Source organism: Schistocerca piceifrons, chromosome 10, assembly GCF_021461385.2.
Source record: "Schistocerca piceifrons isolate TAMUIC-IGC-003096 chromosome 10, iqSchPice1.1, whole genome shotgun sequence".
NCBI lineage: Eukaryota > Metazoa > Arthropoda > Insecta > Orthoptera > Acrididae > Schistocerca > Schistocerca piceifrons.
The window spans coordinates 129,600,292-129,620,108 of NC_060147.1; the positions used below are offsets into that span (position 1 = coordinate 129,600,292).

A 19,817-nucleotide genomic window follows, 5' to 3' on the forward strand; every position below is an offset into this window, starting at 1 on the left:
TATTAAAAGGGTCGGTTTAGGCCGGATGAGGTGGAAAAAAACATCTTGCGTGTGTCGTTTTTCCAGTGTGTTGCGCAAGTGTAGGTTAGTTCGATTTGTGTACCACGGAAATAGGTCGATCCGTCAACCACTAACGAAATTCGGGCTCCACGGAAATAGGTCGATCCGTCAACCACTAACGAAATTCGGGTTAAGTACCACGGAGATAGTTTGTTCTGTGTACCACATCCTGTGTACCACGAGTGATCAACTCTGTCGCTATCTTCGTCTTTACCAGAAGAGTGGTGGCGGCAAGGAGAACTGGAGCGAAATGTAGCAGCCAAGATCCCTCACCCCTTGCAGTAATGGGAACTAAACCAAAAAAGTAGCAGGTAAGAGCTCGCCTGCGAGCTCGCAAATTTTGGAAATGGAAGACGTACCACCAATACCTGCATCTGAGAAACTGCACTTTACGTATTCTGTAAATTTCCGTTGACCAGTTTGCAGTGTATCCTTTGTCAAAGACTGTCTTCTTTTTGCTAAAACTGACATAACCGCCAATTTTAAGTTTCGAAGGGCGTGTTTCGATCATTTTGATTTTATTGTACACCTCCGCTGGCTGCATTTTAATTGTCCTGTGTTTCGTGTGATTGTATTGCTTTACGAATCCTTGTACAGTATTAATCAATTTGTAGGAGCCCTGAGCAGTAAATTTTCTGAACATAAGACTCTTGAGAGTTCTGCTGAAACGTTCAACTACGGAAGCTTTCATATTCGAAAAAGTGGACTTATGATTAATTCTGAGATGTTACATTAACTTTTTGAAACTAGTATTGTAGAATTATTTCCCAAGATCAGTTTGTAAATGTACTACAACGCGCCTGCTTTCTGTGTAAATTTTTTAAAGCGCGTTTGCAACTGCAACACCGTCTTTAGTCTTCAGAGCAGCAACCCACGCGTATTTGGAATAAATGTCAACCACTGCTAATAAATATTTATATCCAGAATTCCATTTCGAATAAGCAATCATGTCAACTAAGTATGCTTGATGGAGGTTGCCAAATCCTTTTGTGAAGCTGCCCACCTAGGATAAGTTCAATGGACAAGGCGGTGAAGCTCATCAGCAATCGCAGCTTCCATCACTCTTTAACTTGATGCTTATTGAAAACGTCTGCCCAAGCCTAGTTCAACGCCGTTGGTTACTCAAAAAAAGGGGACCACTACTGTCAGTAATAACGTCTCTACTCAGGTATTAGAGGAAATGGAATTAATGATGGTCGACAAAATGAAAGAATCGTAAAGGCAAATACAATCTGTTCGGGAGGAAAACAAAGAAATGTGGAAGGAAAACAAACAAATTCAGGAGAAAATCAAAACTAAATTGAACATGAATGAGTTTGGAAGGTAGGAGACGAGGTACTGGCAGAAGTAAAGCTGTGAGTACCGGGCGTGAGTCGTGCTTCGGTAGCTCAGATGGTAGAGCAGTTGGCCGCGAAAGGCAAAGGTCCCGAGTTCGAGTCTCGGTCGGGCACACAGTTTTAATCTGCCAGGAAGTTTCATATCAGCGCACACTCCGCTGCAGAGTGAAAATCTCATTCTGGAAACGTCCCCCAGGCTGTGGCTAAGCCATGTCTCCGCAATATCCTTTCTTTCAGGAATGCTAGTTCTGCAAGTTTCGCAGGAGAGCTTGTGTAAGGTTTGGAAGGTAGGAGACGAGGTACTGGCAGAAGTAAAGCTGTGAGTACCGGGCGTGAGTCGTGCTTCGGTAGCTCAGTTGGTAGAGCAGTTGCCCGCGAAAGGCAAAGGTCCCGAGTTCGAGTCTCGGTCGGGCACACAGTTTTAATCTGCCAGGAAGTTTCATATCAGCGCACACTCCGCTGCAGAGTGAAAATCTCATTCTGGAAACATCCTCCAGGCTGTGGCTAAGCCATGTCTCCGCAATATCCTTTCTTTCAGGAGTGCTAGTTCTGCAAGGTTCGCAGGAGAGCTTCTGTAAAGTTTGGAAGGTAGTAGACGTGGTACTGGCAGAAGTAAAGCTGTGAGTACCGGGCGTGAGTCGTGCTTCGGTAGCTCAGTTGATAGAGCACTTGCCTGCGAAAGGCAAAGGTCCCGAGTTCGAGTCTCGGTCGGGCACACAGTTTTAATCTGCCAGGAAGTTTTTTTTAAATTGAACATGTTAACAGATACTGTGAATAATTTGCGATCCGAGTTTACTGAGATGTTCGATGAAAAACATGATCAGCTCAGACAGGGATGTAAAGTCAAACGCGAAGAAACCGAAACGGAAACCCAAGAATTTCGGACCCACATTGACAAAAAAAATGCAAGCAAATAATTGAACTGGTTAGTAAAGCTCTTGATAAAACACAGGCGCAAAATAATGAGATCATTAAAATCAATAATACAAGCAAGATGGACAAAAATCGATGAGTATAATGGTTAACGGCGTACGGATCTAGTGAAACGAATTGAACAATGAAGTAGACAAAATCCGTAACATAACTACTGGTAGTGACGAAAAGTCAGTCGCATTTAGTAAAGAGAATTTGCGTAACGAAATTAATGCTTTGAGTTCAGAACTCACAGAAGTTACGACATTAAATCGCAAATTTAATTGAAATATCTACAACTAGTGACAGAAGACTACTAGTGCTCCACAGCAATAAGGGCAAACAATATGAAAATTGTCAAGAAAAAAATTTGGAATATGAAAACGTGCTTATTTTTCGTAAGTCAAGTTAAAGTTCCACCTCCAGCATGTGATCAGATGACAAGAAACGCCGATTCCAAGAACTATCCCACTGAAGATGCATTAAAGTGAAATGCAACACACGTCTAAAGGAAATAAAATAAACAGCAGCAAGAAAAGACAGTTTTTGTTTATAAAACGAATATCTCTTCACAATGTTCGCTCGAAAACTCGTTGAAACGGATCTGCGTTCACCGACAACAGAAATTCCTGTCAATTTTAGAGCTTCGTAGGCACGTTGAACAGATGTGGACTCTGACCACATTTTATTGGTTATAAACTCCAGATTAAAAGCGATGAAACTGCAAAAAGGCTGGAATTTAACGAGGTAGGACCTGGATAAACTAAAAGAACCAGAGGTTGTACAGGGATTCAGAGGGAGCATTAGGGAACGACTGACAAGAACCGGGGAAATGAATACAGTAGAAGAAGAATGGGTGGCTTTGAGAGACGAAATAGTGAAGGCAACGGAGGACCAAGTACATAAAAAGATGAGGGCTAATAGAAGTTCATGGCTAACACAAGAGATATTGAATTTAATCGATGAAAGGAGAAAATATTAAAAAATGCAGTAAATGAGGCAGGTGAAAGGGAAAACAAACGTCTAAATGAGATCGACATGAAATGCAAAATGACTAAGCAGGAATGGCTAGAGGACAAATGTAAGGATGTAGAGGCGTATATTACTAGTGGTAAGATAGATGCTGCATAAAGTAAACTTAAAGAGACCTTCGGAGGAGAGAGAACCACTTGTATGAATATCAAGAGCTCAGAGGCAAAACCAGTCCTAAGCAAGGAAGGGAAAGCAGAAAGGTGGAAGGAGTATTAGTGAGTGCATACAACGGTGATGGACCTGAAGGCAATATTATGGAAATGGAAGAGGACGTAGATGAAGGTGAAATGGGAGATATGATACTGCGTGAAGAATTTGACAGAGCACTAGAAGACCTAAGTCGAAACAAGGTCCCGGGAGTAGACAACATTCCGTTAGAACTACTGATAGCCTTGGGTGAGCCAGCCATGACAAAACTCTTCCATCTGGTGGGCAAGACGTATGAGACAGGCAATATACCTTTAGAATTCAAAAAGAATATAATAATTTCAATCACAAAGAAAGCAGGCATTCACAGGTGTGACAGAAGATAGGTTAAGGAAAGATAAAACCTACGTTTATAGCATTTGTAGACTTAGAGAAAGCTTTTGACAATGTTGACTGGAATACTCTCTTTCAAATTCCAAAGGTTGCAAGGGTAAAATACAGGGAGCAAGAGGGTATTTACAATTTGTACAGAAACCAGAAGGCGGTTATAAGAGTCGAGGGGCACAAAAGGGGAGCAGTGGTTGAGAAGGGAGTGTGACAGGGTTGTAGCCTATCCCCGATGTTATTCAAAATGTATAATAAGCAAGCTGTGAACGACACAAAAGAAAAATTTGGAGTAATAATTAAAGTGCAGGGAGAAGAAATAAAAAAATTGAGGTTTGCCAGTGACACTGCAATTTTTGCAGAGGCAGCAAAGGACTTGCAAGAGCAGTTGAATGGGATGGACAGTGTCTTGAAGGGAGGATATAGGATGAACATCAACAAAGGCAAAACGAGGATAGTGGAATGTAGTTGAGTTAAATCAGGTGGTGCTGAGGGAATTAGATTAGGAAATGAAGCACTTAAAGTAGCAGATGAGTTTTGCTATTTGGGAAGCAAGATAACTGATGATGGTCGAAGTAGGGAGGATATAAAATGTAGACTGGCAATAGCAAGAAAAGCGTTTCTGAAGAAGAAAAATTTGTTAACATCGAATACAGATTAAAGTCTCAGTAAGTCCTTTATGAAAGTAATAGTCTGAAGTGTAACCATGTGTGGATGTGGAACGTGAATGATAAACAGTTTAGACAAAAAGGGAATAGATGCTTCTGGGATGTGGTGCCGCAGTAGAACGCTGAAGATTAGATGGGAAGATCATGTAACTAATGAGGAGGTACTGAGCAAGCAGAATTGGGGAGAAGAGATATGTTTTTGGTCGTTTGTGGGGAAGAGACCAAAAGAAGGGATCAGTTGGTAGGACACATTCCAAAGCATCAGGGGATCACCAAATTAGTACTGGAGAGAAGCGTGGGGAGTGGTAGACAAAAAAAATGGCATGCTAGGAACCAATGTACCATAAGGGTGTTTAGCCAACAGTCCTGTAGTCTCAGCAATACTCCAAGTCTGCCAAGCAAGAATGTTAGCATTTGGGAATGCTTCAAGGCTACCGTAGTCTGCATGATTGGCCCAAACAACAGCCAAGGTAAGCCATGTCGAGCCTCCAAACACGGCTTGTACATCACAAGTGAGCTGCAGACGCAGTACACGAAATACTTTGGGTCCTCCAATTAATTGCTGTTTATCAAATTGTCCAGCCAGGTCAATATCAATGGCCTTTAACGACCTGTACACATATATACTGCGCCGCCAGTGACGACGGTAACCTAGACATCGCAGAGGCATTGCTGAGGTACATTACCAGAAGTGAACACCAAGATGGCGGCGCCCACGGGCGCACGGGTCTTAGTTTCACTAGGCCCATGACGCTGAATAATTACATCCGGTCTGGGCCACGCCCAAGGCCATGGCCAGAAGTTGCGGTTGGAGCTATGTGTTGAGACTGGCGCTAGCAGGATGTGACGTCAGCGATAAGCTGCTGGGTTACACTGCCCATATAAACAAATACTCATCAGCATTCAACTTCTTCTTTTTTCTGGTATACAAAACAAATGGCACGCTAGGAACCAATGTACCATAAGGCTGTTTAGCCAACAGTCCCGTCTGGGCCGCGCCCAACCGCAACTTCCGGCCAAGGCCTTGGGTGCGGTGCAGACCGGACGTAATTATTCAGCTCACGGGCCTAGTAAAACTATGGCCCATGCACCCGTGGGCGCCGCCATCTTGGCCAAAGAGCTTGAGCGCCACAGATAAAATACTCCAAGTCAGAGATATTACTCTACTTCAAGGTCACGCGCTGCCTAGCATGAAACCAAGTCCAGACCAGTAAGATCATAATTGTTATTGTTTTTTTAAAAAGGAGATAAGGAAAGAAGATAAGTAATTTTTATTGCAGTGCAGACCATTGTGGGAACATATACAGCAAGAGAGTCAACTAGGTTTTGGAAGGTACTGACAGGGATGTGGAGTCCTGCCGACTCCAGTGCTGTGGTCAGCTGCGCCAGATTTCTCAGTTCAGAATCCATGATGCGAGCTCCCTGATCGAGGCGGTTCCATAGATTCTCAATTGGGTTTAAAATCTGGGAGTTTGGTGGCCATGGGAGTATTCTAAACAAATGCTGGTGCTCATCAAACTACACACGTACACTGCTTGCTTTGTGACACGTTGCATTGTCCTGCTCATAGATATCATTATGTCTAGGATAAACAAACTGCCTTTAGGAGAGGACATGGTGCCCCAGGGACAGATGCGACCTTTTGTTGATCCATTACACCTTCCAGAATGACGAGATCACCCAAGGTATGCCACAAAAACTTTCCCCAGAGAATAAAGCTCCCTCCTCCAGCCTGAAACTGTTGCTCTCAGACGTGTCTCGCCGTACACGCCCATGGCTATCTGTCCGATGGAACATGATTCATCTGCAAAGGCCACCTATCGCCACTCAGTTCGTAATACTAAACTGTACTTATATTTCGGAAATATAGGGGTAGTGCGACTTCCAGAGCAGATGAGAGGAAACGCTCTTGGTTTCCAATAAGAATTCCACTATTGTGAGAGACGGAACGTCATACACGTTTCTGTACGTTTTACAGAATAATTACTAATAGAGTTTCAACGGCACCACAACTATTATACATGGCAACGCCCAAAATACATGATCCAGTCACATAAATGTGATCATCGCATATGTTCGACGTCAACGTGCAATAACCACTCACAGGCGGCAGGTGGGAGCACTAGCAGTGGAGGGTATATAAAGCGGAAAATAGTGCAGTCGTTGCCATAATGCGGAAACGGAGTGATTTATCTGACGTCCAGGGGGGTTTCATCATTGGCTTCTGGGCCAAGGGTGGAAGCATTACCGAAACGGCTGAGTTTGCTTGCTGCCATGGTTAAAGTATACCGTGCACGGCAAAAAGACACTACCCAAAACCGGCGACGAAGCAGCTGTAGTGCATTACGGAGGTGAATGACAGCTGTGGAGATGTGTACAGGCGAGTAGACGTGCAGCTGTGGAGCAGCTGACCGGCCAGATGAACCAAGGGGCTGATATTTGGTAGCATTTGCCGAATGATCGTCGAAGAAGCACTGTTGGTACAGCACTGCTTGGAGACATATAATAGGACCACATTTCCTACCACAGAGACTAGCCGGACAGCAGTACATGCCACTTCTGCGGACTGTACTTCCAGATGTACATCATGATGTCCCGCTGAACCAACGCCTGAAAACGTGGTTCATGCATGACGGTGCTCCAGCACATTTTTATTTACGAGTGGGTAGGCTTCTAACTCGGACGTGTGGTCAACTTTGGAGAGGTAGAATAAGGCCTGTTCCATGGCCTCCAAGGTCTCCAGATTTAAATTACATGGATTCCTGTGTTTGGGGTCATGTCGAAAGCCCGGTCTATGCTACCGTGGTCAACTCGCTTGGGGAATTACGCTTGCGGATTGAAGCAGCCTTCCAGCATTTACAAAATTCCCCAGCACCGCCAGAGAGGATTCGCAACACATTTCAGAGGCGAATTCAATGTTGCATTTAGACGAACGCACGATATTTAAAAACGCTTACTTTAAAATTTAGAGATTCCATGTGTTCCTAGGCACTGATGAACCGCAACAGAAAATGTGTTGTATTTCGACAATCATTGATTTGTGGTCTCATGTTTACTGGAGATTTTTAGTCACTTTTGGTCTGTATTTACCACGTGTGAATTACTGACCATTACTTCTGAAACACCCTGTAGAAAATTAGTACGACCCATTCTTGAGTACAGCTCGAGTTTTTTGGAATCTCTACCAGATCAGATTAATACAAGGCTACAAAGCAATTCAGAGGCGGGCTCCGAGATTTGTTACCAGTAGGTTCGATCAACGCGCGAGTGTTATGGAGATGTGTCGCGAGCTGAAGTGGGGACACGTGGATGGAAGGCCACTTTCTTCTCGTGAAACACTATTAAGAAAATTTGGAGAACTGACATTTGCGGACGACAGCAGAACCATTCTGCTGCTGCCGAGGTACATTTCGCGCAAGGACCACCAAGACAAGATAAGGGTAATTAGGGCTCGTATCGAGGCAAATAAGGCAGTTATTTTCCCCTCGCTCCATTTGCAAGTGCAACAGGAAAGAGAATGCCTAGGAGCTGTATAAGATATCCTCTGCCATGCACCACATGATGGTTTCCAGAGTGCTTGTACAGGGTGGTCCATTGATGGTGACAAAGCCAAATATCTCATGAAATAAGCATCAAACGAAAAAACTACAAAGAACAAAACTCGTCTAGCTTGAAGGGGGAAACCAGATGGCGCTATGGTTGGCCCGCTAGATGGCGCTGCCATAGGTCAAACGGATATCAACTGCGTTTTTTTACATAGGAACCCCCATTTTTATTACATATTCGTGTAGTACGTAAAGAAATATGAATGTTTTAGTTGAACCACTTTTTTCACTTTGTGATAGATGGCGCTGTAATAGTCACAAACGTATAAGTGCGTGGTATCACGTAACATTCCGCCAGTGCGGACAGTATTTGCTTCGTGATACGTTACCCGTGTTAAAATGGACCGTTTACCAATTGCGGAAAAGGTCGATATCGTGTTGATGTATGGCTATTGTGATCAAAATGCCCAACGGGCGTGTGCTATGTATGCTGCTCGGTATCCTGGACGACATCATCCAATTGTCCGGACCGTTCGCCGGATAGTTACGTTATTTAAGGAAACGGGAAGTGTTCAGCCACATGTGAAACGTTAACCACGACCTGCAGCAAATGATGATGCTCAAGTAGGTGTTTTAGCTGCTGTCGTGGCTAATCCGCACATCAGTAGCAGACAAATTGCGCGAGAATCGGGAATCTCAAAAACGTCGGTGTTGAGAATGCTACATCAACATCGATTGCACCCGTACCATATTTCTATGCACCAGGAATTGCATGGCGGCGACTTTGAACGTCGTGTACAGTTCTGCCACGGGGCACAAGAGAAATTACGGGACGATGACAGATATTTTGCACGCGTTATTTTTAGCGACGAAGCGTTTCACCAACAGCGGTAACGTAAACCGGCAACATATGCACTATTGGGCAACGGAAAATCCACGACGGCTGTGACAAGTGGAACATCAGCGACCTTGGCGGGTTAATGTATGGTGCAGCATTCTGGGAGGAAGGATAATTGGCCCCCATTTTATCTATGGCAATCTAAATGGTGCAATGTATGCTGGTTTCCTACGTAATGTTCTACTGATGTTACTACAAGATGTTTCACTGCATGACAGAATGGCGATGTACTTCCAACATTATGGATGTCCGGCACATAGCTCGCGTGCGGTTGAAGCGGTATTGAATAGCATATTTCATGACAGGTGGATTGGTCGTCGAAGCACCATACCATGGCCCTCACATTCACCGGATCTGACGTTCCCGGATTTCTTTCTGTGGGGAAAGTTGAAGGATATTTGCTATTGTGATCCATCGACAACGCCTGACAACATGCGTAAGCGCATTGTCGATGCATTACGGAAGGCGAACTGCTCGCTGTTGAGACGAATGTCGTTACACGTACTGCCAAATGCATTGAGGTTGACGGACACCATTTTGAGCATTTATTGCGTTAATGTGGTATTTACAGGTAATCACGCTTTATCAGCATGCGTTCTCAGAAATGATAAGCTCACAAAGGTACATGTATCACATTGGAATAACCGAAATAAAATGTTCAAACTTACCTATGTTCTGTATTTTAATTTAAAAAACCTACGTGTTACCAACGGTTCGTGACTATTACAGCGTCATCTATTACAAAGCGAAAAAAGTGGTCCAACTAAAACATTCATATTTCTTTGCTTACTACACGAATACGTAATAAAAAAAATAGGGTTCCTATTTAAAAGAAACGCAGTTGATATCCGTTTGACCTATGGCAGCGCCACCTAGCGGGCCAACCATAGCGCCATCTGGTTTCCCCCTTCATGCTAGACAAGTTTCGTTTTTTGTAGTTTTTTCGTTTGTTGCTTATTTCGTGAGATACTTGGCCCGGTCACGATCAATGGACCACCCACGGTAGATGCAGATGTACACTGTGCAGAGCAATTAAAGGATCACTTTTTCGAAACCCCGTAATTGTTTCCCACTGCGACATGCAAGTTTGAAATTTATCTGAAAGGTGCCTATAACCTGCCTCTGTAATGTTTCATCACCCTCGGGCTCAGCGACGCTTCAAACAACAAGATGTCGACACTTGCAAAGAAACAGGCCAAGCTCAGTAGTATACGTGTAGCATGAGGTGGGCTGATGATGTCACATTGGCACCAAATTTCACCACACTCCTGCCCAAAGTACTGTAGACGTGGGAAGGTCGTCTCACCCCCTCTCACCCACATTTCATCCCTTCTTTTAGCGCCTTTGTGATGGAGGTCAGAACCACGACGCCCAGAGCTGCACTCTGTTAATGTTTGTGATCCCACTTCTGGGCACCAATGTTAATGTATATGCTGATAAAATATACGGGCAGGGAAGTGAGCAGAAGGTTGTTGAAACAGACAGCGGTTACGGTTACTACAAGCCACACCACAAGTTGGTAAACGGGGCCAAATTTCTAGTAGTTTACTGTCGAGTTGAGATTTTCACAAATGTTTTATTCGTATCTTACAGAAACTAGCAGTACGGCAATAAACTACCTTTTAAAACACGCCGCTAACGCCAATCAAAGTAATTTATAGCAATACAACAATTTTAAAAAAATTAAAGAACATTAGTAAACAGGCTACTAAAGTAAATACAGAACTTCGTTAATAAAGTACGGTGAGGTAGTGAAGCTACCAACACCGCCATTAAAAAAATTAAACAGGTCTCAGTAAACACACGATTAATGGCAATAAAAGGAATTTACAAACTTGGAGGAATTAAAAAAAAATTTGGACAAAAATGTCCTGTAATATCATTAGAACGTAACAGATATGACGGACCCGTGTAAGGCGGCCACAAATCACCCACTCACGGATGCTCATGCTAGACAGAATACTGATCAATTGAAATACGCCCGTAAACACAATTGCTGCTCTCAGGCTGGTCACTGCACCGACTCTTAGCCAGCGAAAACTTATTATAAGATGGCTTAACTTGCTGACAGAACCAACCTCGTGCAAGGAAACATTACACCGCACAGTCCTGAACGAGCGACCACATGATCAACCAACAAGAAGCATGAATTTACTCGTAACACACGACAGAATAGCGAAACAATTAAACTGCAAAACTACACCTCCCATCGGACAGTAACGAGAGGTTACACAAAATTCCAACGAACTTAACTTGCAATTATGCTCGAACAGGCAGTACACGACCTCCGATGCCAAGGATCCACACATCCGACCGCGCACGCGTCGCCAGAGTACCCAACACGCCACGGTCACGCGATAACACGCTCTGTCACCAGAGTTCACGTCTTCTCTGCAGCGTTGACGGGTAGTGACCGCTCATTCATGCTAGGTGCCTCCTTTTAAACTCCAGTGTTGAAACGGAGGATTTAAAGAAGCTTGTTAACGTCCCACCAAGGCGAAATGAACAGCAACTACTCGTGGGGCGATTCTGCATACAAGCAACACGCGGGGAGCTCTTCCGTCAACTCGACCCGCTCGTTACACACAGCCGACATACATCACATGGCGACTCGGTACAACCGATCACGCCTGCTTCGCGCTGCAGAGCCACACTGGCCTCCCGTGTCCACCACACTCTCTGCGCGCAACACCCCTACTTCCGCGCCACCACACGAGGTTACAACCGGTCAAAGATCTCATTTCCTCCATAGCAGTTTCCCGGAAGCAAAAACTCAGATATCGATAGCAGAGGGGATAAAGACAACCAAGCAGCCACTTAATGACAGACAACATATCAAACAAACATGTCAGGGGGAGAAAAGGAAAACCAATGCAATCTAAACACAAGGTGTAGCACGAGTCGATACGCGGCTCAGTTGTTACATTAGCCTCGTTACGAGCGTGTGCAGGAGGTCGAGCGGTCAGGATTTGAGAGTGGGCATCCAGGGCTGCCGTTAAATGACAAAACAGGAAATTAGGTACAACAAAGAGGATATATCTCAAAGTACGGTATACAGGGGGTGCGCCTAGGGTTGGAAGTTACCAGGTTTAGGCCAGTATAGGAGGTCGAACAATTAACTGAAATGGGCAACGGAAGGGGTTCATGTTAACCTACGTTGGTGGTCGGTCGTGAAAAGCAGAGCCAGACGCCTGTTCTGCTCGATGTCTGGATTACAAGAGAGATAGGCAACTGAGTTCCGCACCGCAGAACACTCCAGCGTCCACACACGTGACCTGTATCCCACGTACGCTATTGGCTAAAACCAATGGCGTGAATTAGCTAGCAGTTTCAGCAGAGGGCTCAAGGCGTCTCTTGTCAGTAGCTTTAACTGGACAGAACTGCCTCGGTTTTGAAAGACAGGCGACTTGTGTCACATAGGCACAGCGTAAGTTGCTCAGGGAGAAAACCTGTGAAGATTTTACTGGGCCTTTGAAATACATTTTTTATTAAATTCGCCTAAAATATTCCTTAACTGGCTGCCACCGTGTACAACTCTCGTGGTTTCCGTACAACTACCCTAGGACACACCGCTGCTCAGAATCCACATGAAAAGTCATCAGGGGGTCATAAAGGGCGTCAATGGAACGACCCCTGTCTCTCTCTGGGGAGTTCCTTCCCGCACATTTTGAGGTTGAAAACGACAGTTCAGAGTGCGACTGAGGCGCCTTGCCACGGTTCGCGCGGCTCCCCTCGTCAGAGGTTCGGGTCCTCCCTCGGGCATTGATGTGTGTGTTGGCCTTAGCGTAAGTTAGATTAAGTAAATAGGGAGCGATGACCTCAGCGGTTTGGTGCCACAGGAGCTTACCACCAAATTCCAAAAAATTTACAGGGTGAGTTGCTCCACAACCTTTGATACTGCTGACACACTCTGAATGATTCAGCTGTCGAATAATGTAAAGTATGCAATAGGAATGGAAGATCGATAGGCTAAAACTGTTATTCGATGCTGCTGAATATCGTCTACCCAACAGTGGCTAGTCTGGCTGCAGGAACTCTCCAGTGCTAGCCTAACAGCGGAAAACATCTACTGAAGATCCAGGAGGTATTCACTTGAAGATCAGCAGGAGGCTGTTGCCCTGTACTGCAGTGATAACTCGCTGTCCTATCATTGTTTCCCATATACGGCTATTGGCTAGACTGGCAGTTATTGAGAAAACTGGATGGAGCTGCTGTCCAGTGAGCGATCAATGCGAACTGAAATTGTTTATTGAAAATGTATTATGCACTGCATTCGAAATAATAAAGTCTAAGATCCATCATATCCAACAGCCTCACACAGGCCGAGACCTTTTCCCTACCAATTTACAGATCGGGCGGTGAGGGGAGTGGGGGAGGGCCAACAGACCACTCTGGTGGTAGAGCTTCTAACAACCCTACCACAACAAAGGTCAAAAATTAATTATGATTGTAGTGTTGCTCACGCTGCTAAATACTGCATTTTCGGGCAACAACAAAGTTATATTATATGGCAGGTGTCATTAGAGCACAGTTAATAAAGTCATTTCTTGAAATAATGGATAAACTAGGCACTCTTTTCGTGTTTCCCACGCTGGTCTCGTTGTGAACTCATGGCTCAATCGTCGAAAACCTAGGTAGTGATGATTCCAAGCTCGCATGCAAAGAGGCCTAGGTGTTATTCTGCGTTATACAAAAATTTTATAGATGTGTTTCATAACCCATTCTTGAAGATTAAACTTTTGCAAGTTAGGACAACGGTGATGTAAAAAAGTAATCAGCACTCCGAATTTAAGTTACACTTCTTTTTTATTACTTTTGTTGCAATATCACGTAACTCGTTCCAAAACATCGCTTCACAATGTAAAACATACTTGAAAATATCTTCCTCACTGTTAAAGTTCACGTTTCATAAACTGACTACAATTTGCGTCTTTTTAACATGACGACCAAAGCTTGACTCTCTAATAACCGCTTACGCTGCCAAAAATCAGAGTTACAAGTACGTCAAAGATCATAGTGACAAAAGAAAGAATTCACATAAGAATAATATCATTGCAATATATACATTTCGATGTATCGAAGTACCTCTACATTAATGAAATCAAATCTGAATATTGTCACAGAAATATGTTAACTATTTTACAGAAATACAGTAGAATATTGCTGGTATCGAGAGGTTGAGGTGAGGTGCCGTAATGGTTACGTAATTCAAGTACTGTTACAAGCAGTAAACTAGGCCAATTGATCTCCAGACCTCAAGGTGAACACACACAAAATTTGATATTCCTGCCGATAAATTTGCTTAATTGGATAAAAATAATGATATGTACATGGAAAATTTATACTGAGCTACAGAGTGGCATACATTTCACAAGTGAAGCTAGCGTTTTGATTGATAATGAGGTGAAGAATGAGCTATTATCATGTAGTTAACGCCATCGCTGGCTTTCTTCATCTGGGGCCAGCGTCGGTGTAGTACATTTAACTGACCGTTAGGTATTCACAGTAAAGGAATTGGAACTGATTGTCAGAATTGTTGTTTTAACTGAGATATCCTTTTTTCAGTAACCAGTGCATCCGTTAACGCATTCGTTAACATCGAGGGTCAGCAACCCCATCGAATGTGATCACACGTCATTGACTGGGAGTATGACCGCATTTTTTGCTCTGATGTACAGGGTGAGATCACCAGGAACTTTTCAAAAACAGTAGACAGAAGTTGAACGTGATTCGAAGAAGCAGAGGATGCTTTGGCTTTTTCAGTCCTCCAGCTTTGCACTCTCCTCTGATGTGATCACAGAGTCATGCGGCACTCGTACACACTTGGATAAAACGGCAGTGGATCCCTCTAAGACGTACCCCCACCCCCCACCTGACTTCAGCAACACCATTAGTGCCCCCACCCGCCTTTTTCGAGCCCATTAAAATGTATTCATACAGAGACAACTCGTGACGAGAGTTCCAGGCCCCTGCAGACAGGCAACACTGCTGCTCTTGCACTTGCCAGTAGACACGCTGGAGGGGTGTCGAAGGGATGCCCGTCTGCAGGCCCCTATGACTCTGTCGCAGGTTCATTTGCGAAGTGCGCAACAAAGAACAAAGGATGGCGGGTGGCACGAGGGTGTTGCCGATCTGGGAACAGGGTGGGAGAGGCTCTGTCTTAGAAGGGACACTTTCCGTTTTCTTCACGCGTCTGCGAATGTCACAACCCTCCGGGACCACGTCACACGAAGGCACGAAACAGGAGATCTGCTGCTCTGGATCACGATCAAGTTCCTTCGAATATTTTTGGAAGTTCTCTAGTGGGTCTGCACTCGAAAAGAATGGGACACGCTCTAGGAGGTTCCTGTGTCAAAACATCCTCAGAGAAGGGCAGTGTCAAAGGTTGTCAAGGACGTCATTCTGTTGCTGATCACACTATTTTCGATCGCGAAGTGTTTGGGAATCAAATCCGTAAAGAGAGGGGTGGCTTCATTCACGTCCTTTATGCCACCCCCCTGAAGCATTTTCCTGTCGTTTCGGAGAAGCGGTGTGTCTGAAACGTTTTCGTCAGCCAGCTCGAAAGAAGAGGTGGGATGTTAGTAACAGGAGTTGTGATGACCTTCCCAACGTGTGACGCGTCCACGTAGGCATCGGCCAGGGTTGTGGTGAGGTCTGGATTCAAAGTCACATCATTGGTCCACCTTAAACCTCACATGAACTTTAGAGCTCTGGCCTTATTTTCGCATGTGTGACACCCTGCCGTTTGAAATGTCGCTGAGCCCGAGGGGGGGAGTTGCGGAACGCCGTGCTTTTGCAAGATTACAGAAGAAGGTTGTGGCACCTTTGGGAGAATTTTTCAAATTAATGCGTTCGCAATGGGAGAGAATTACAGAGTTTGTAAAAGTTGTTCTTTGATTATGTTGTGCACTACAGTTCGTCAACTTGATCCGGCCGGGGTGGCCGAGCGGTTCTAGGCGCTACAGTCTGGAACCGCGCGACCACTACGGTCACAGGTTCGAATCCTGCCTCGAGCATGGATGTATGTGCTGTCCTTAGGTTAGTTAGGTTTAAGTAGTTCTAAGGTCTAGGGGACTGATGACCTCAGATGTTAAGTCCCAAAGCGCTCAGAGCCATTTGAACCATTTTTCGCCAACTTGAGCTTTCAGGACTACCTACTGGGGGTTACAGCTTTCGCTTCACGTAGGCACGACGAAGTAAAAAGAAAAGAAACAAAAAATGTAAAACTAAAACATGAATATTTAGGTACTAAAAATATAGTAAGGTGTGAAGCAAACGCATCTCATAAAAATATGGCGCACAAAAAGCACACAAATAATTTCGTTGTGAGAAACGAGCAAATAAATCCAAAATAATTAAATTTTGGAGATTGAAATTAAAACTCGCTCACCCACTCGCACAAAAGGGTATAAATTTCGGAAGAATGATTGTGACGGAGAAGTGCTTCGAAGAGTAGTTGAACCAAATGGATAATGTCATGAAAATTTGTATACAAGGAGTCATCATCATCATCATCATCATCTAAGACTGATTATGCCTTTCAGCGTTCAGTCTGGAGCATAGCCCCCCTTATAAAATTCCTCCATGATCCCCTATTCAGTGCTAACATTGGTGCCTCTTCTGATGTTAAGCCTATTACTTCAAAATCATTCTTAACCGAATCCAGGTACCTTCTCCTTGGTCTGCCCCGACTCCTCCTACCTTCTACTGTTGAACCCATGAGTCTCTTGGGTAACCTTGCTTCTCCCATGCGTGTAACATGACCCCACCATCTAAGCCTGTTCGCCCTGACTGCTACATCTATAGAGTTCATTCCCAGTTTTTCTTTGATTTCCTCATTGTGGACACCCTCCTGCCATTGTTCCCATCTACTAGTACCTGCAATCATCCTAGCTACTTTCATATCCGTAACCTCAACCTTATTTATAAGGTAACCTGAATCCACCCAGCTTTCGCTCCCATACAACAAAGTTGGTCGAAAGATTGAACGGTGCACAGATAACTTAGTCTTGGTACTGACTTCCTTCTTGCAGAAGAGTGTAGATCGTAGCTGAGTACTCACTGCATTAGCTTTGCTACACCCCGCTTCCCGTTCTTTCACTATGTTGCCATCCTGTGAGAATACGCATTCTAAGTACTTGAAACCGTCCACCTGTTCTAACTTTGTTCCTCCTATTTGGCACTCAATCCGTTTATATCTCTTTCCCACTGATATTACTTACGTTTTGGAGATGCTAATCTTCATACCATAGTCCTTACATTTCTGATCTAGCTCCGAAATATTACTTTGCAAACTTTCAATCGAATCTGCCATCACAACTAAGTCATCCTCATACGCGAGACTGCTTATTTTGTGTTCACATATCTTAATCTCACCCAGCCAGTCTATTGTTTTCAACGTATGATCCATAAATAATATGAACAACAGTGTAGACAGGTTGCAGCCTTGTCTCACCCCTGAAACTACTCTGAACCATGAACTCAATTTACCGTCAACTCTAACTGCTGCCTGACTATCCATGTAAAGACCTTTAATTGCTTGCAAAAGTTTGCCTCCTATTCCATAATCTCGTAGAACAGACAATAACTTCCTCCTAGGAACCCGGTCATATGCCTTTTCTAGATCTATAAAGCATAGATACAATTAGATACAATTCTCTGTTCCACTCATAGCACTTCTCCATTATTTGCCGTAATCTAAAGATCTGGTCCTGACAACCTCTAAGAGGCCTAAACCCACACTGATTTTCATCCAATTGGTCTTCAACTAATACTCGCACTTTCCTTTCAACAATACCTGGGTAAAAGTAAAAATATAATATAATATAGAGCACTCCGTCTTCAGGCCACAAGGGGCCCATCGGGACCATCCGACTGCCGTGTCATCCTCAACTGAGGATGCGGACGGCGGGGCGTGTGGTCAGCACACCGCTCTCCCGGTCGTTATGACGGTTTCTGTGACCGGTCGAGTAGCTCCTGAATTGGCATCATGTGGCTGAGTGCACCCCGAAAAATGGCTACAGCACATGGTGGCCCGGATGGTCACCCACCCAAGCGCCGGCCACGCCCGACAGCGCTTAACTCCGGTGATCTGACGGGAACCGGTGTATCCACTGTGGCAAGGCCGTTGCCAATATAATATAGAGGGTGACAATTCTTGAACTACATGAAATATAGTCGTCATAACTTCTGAACTGTTTGCGTCAGGACGTTCCAAGTGAGCGGTTGACCGCGGGGCATGACGGGAATTCGTATGCGCGAGCGTGGTTTGGTTTAGCGACGAAGCCCACTTTCATTTGGGTGGGTTCGTCAATAACCAAAATTGGCGCATTTGCGGGACTCAGAATCCGCATTTCTCGATCGAGAAGTCTCTTCACCCTCAACAGGTGACTGTGTGGTGTGCAACGTCCAGTCACGGAATAACCGGTGCGATGTTCCTTGATGGCGGGGTGACTACCGAACGGAACGTGCACGTTTTGGGACGATTTCATCCTCATTCTAAAGTGACCCTGATTTCGACAAGATGTGGCTCATGTGAGGTGGAGCTCGACCCCATTAAAGCAGCAGAGTGTTTGATGTCCTGGAGGAATACTTCGGGGACCGCATTCTCGCTCTAGGGAATCCAGAGGCCACTGGCATGGGCCTCGATAGGTCGCCATATTCTCCGGATCCGTACAGATGCGACTCCTTTCTGTGTGGCTGTATGAAAGACTAGGTGTACAGCAACAACCCCAAAACCATTACTGAGTTGAAAACAGCCACTGAGGAGGTCATCGACAGCATCGATGTTCCGACACTTCAGGGGATCACGCAGAATCTCGCTACCCCTCCGCGCCGCATCGTCTCCAATGATGTCGTAACCAAAGTCCGAATATCTGTACTGACGTTTACATCTCGAATAAAGTGTGTGCATGCCGTAGTTTGTAACTAATTTACGATTCTTTCTGATAGTTCAATTCAAATGGTTCAAATGGCTCTGAGCACTATGGGACTTAACTTTTGACGTCATCAGGCCCCTAGAACTTAGAACTACTTAAACCTAACTAACCTGAGGACATCAAACACATCCATGCTCGAAGCAGGATTCGAACCTGCGACGTAGCGGTCGCTCGGTTCCAGACTGTGGCGCCTAGAACCGCTCGGCCACCCCGGCAGGCATAGCTCAATTACTGTCACCCTGTAAGTAAAAGTAAAAAGTGGTTCAAATGGCTCTAAGCACTATGGGACTTAACATCTGAGGTCATCAGTCCCCTAGAACTACTTAAACCTAACAAACCTGACATCACACACATCCATGCCCGAGGCAGGATTCGAACCTGCGACCGTTTCGGTCGCGCGGGTCCAGACTGCAGCGCCTAGAACCGCTCGGCCACACCGGCCGGCAGTAAGAGTAAAATCGAAGGTAATGGGATGCAGTCGAATTAAATAAGGAGAAGGCGAGGGAATTATTTTAGGAAATGAGGAACTGAAAGTGACTGACGAGTTTTGTTATTTGACCGGAAAAGTAAGTGACAAGGGCCAAAGTAGAGAGAATCGATATAAAATGCAGACTGTCAATACTAAGGAACTCGTTTGTGGAAAAGAGACTTTTGTTAAAACCTTTTGTGAATTTAATCAGTAGAACATCTTTTTTACAAATATTTGTGTCGCCTATGGCCTTGTGCGGGAGTGAAAGAAGGAAAATAAACAGTTCAGACAAGAAAAGATTTTGAACTGTGGTGCTAAGGAAAAATTCTGAAAATTACGACCGCGGCGATAAAATGAGAGAAATTCGCGTCCATGAAATGGGTGAGTGATGGTCATTCTTCCCTCGTTCCACTCACACGTGAAATGG

General features: G+C 44.7%; 1 non-coding gene and 1 pseudogene across 1 annotated transcript; one reads left to right on the forward strand and one right to left on the reverse strand.

Annotated features, from left to right (window-relative positions):
* The first annotated feature begins 1,737 nt into the window (after positions 1 to 1,737).
* Trnas-cga lies at positions 1,738 to 1,812 on the forward strand. The gene has a single exon. It is a non-coding gene; the product is annotated as a tRNA-Ser (tRNA).
* Positions 1,813 to 17,997: 16,185 nt separating this feature from the next.
* Positions 17,998 to 18,115, reverse strand: LOC124719341 (annotated as a pseudogene).
* Between the last annotated feature and the right edge of the window lie 1,702 nt (positions 18,116 to 19,817).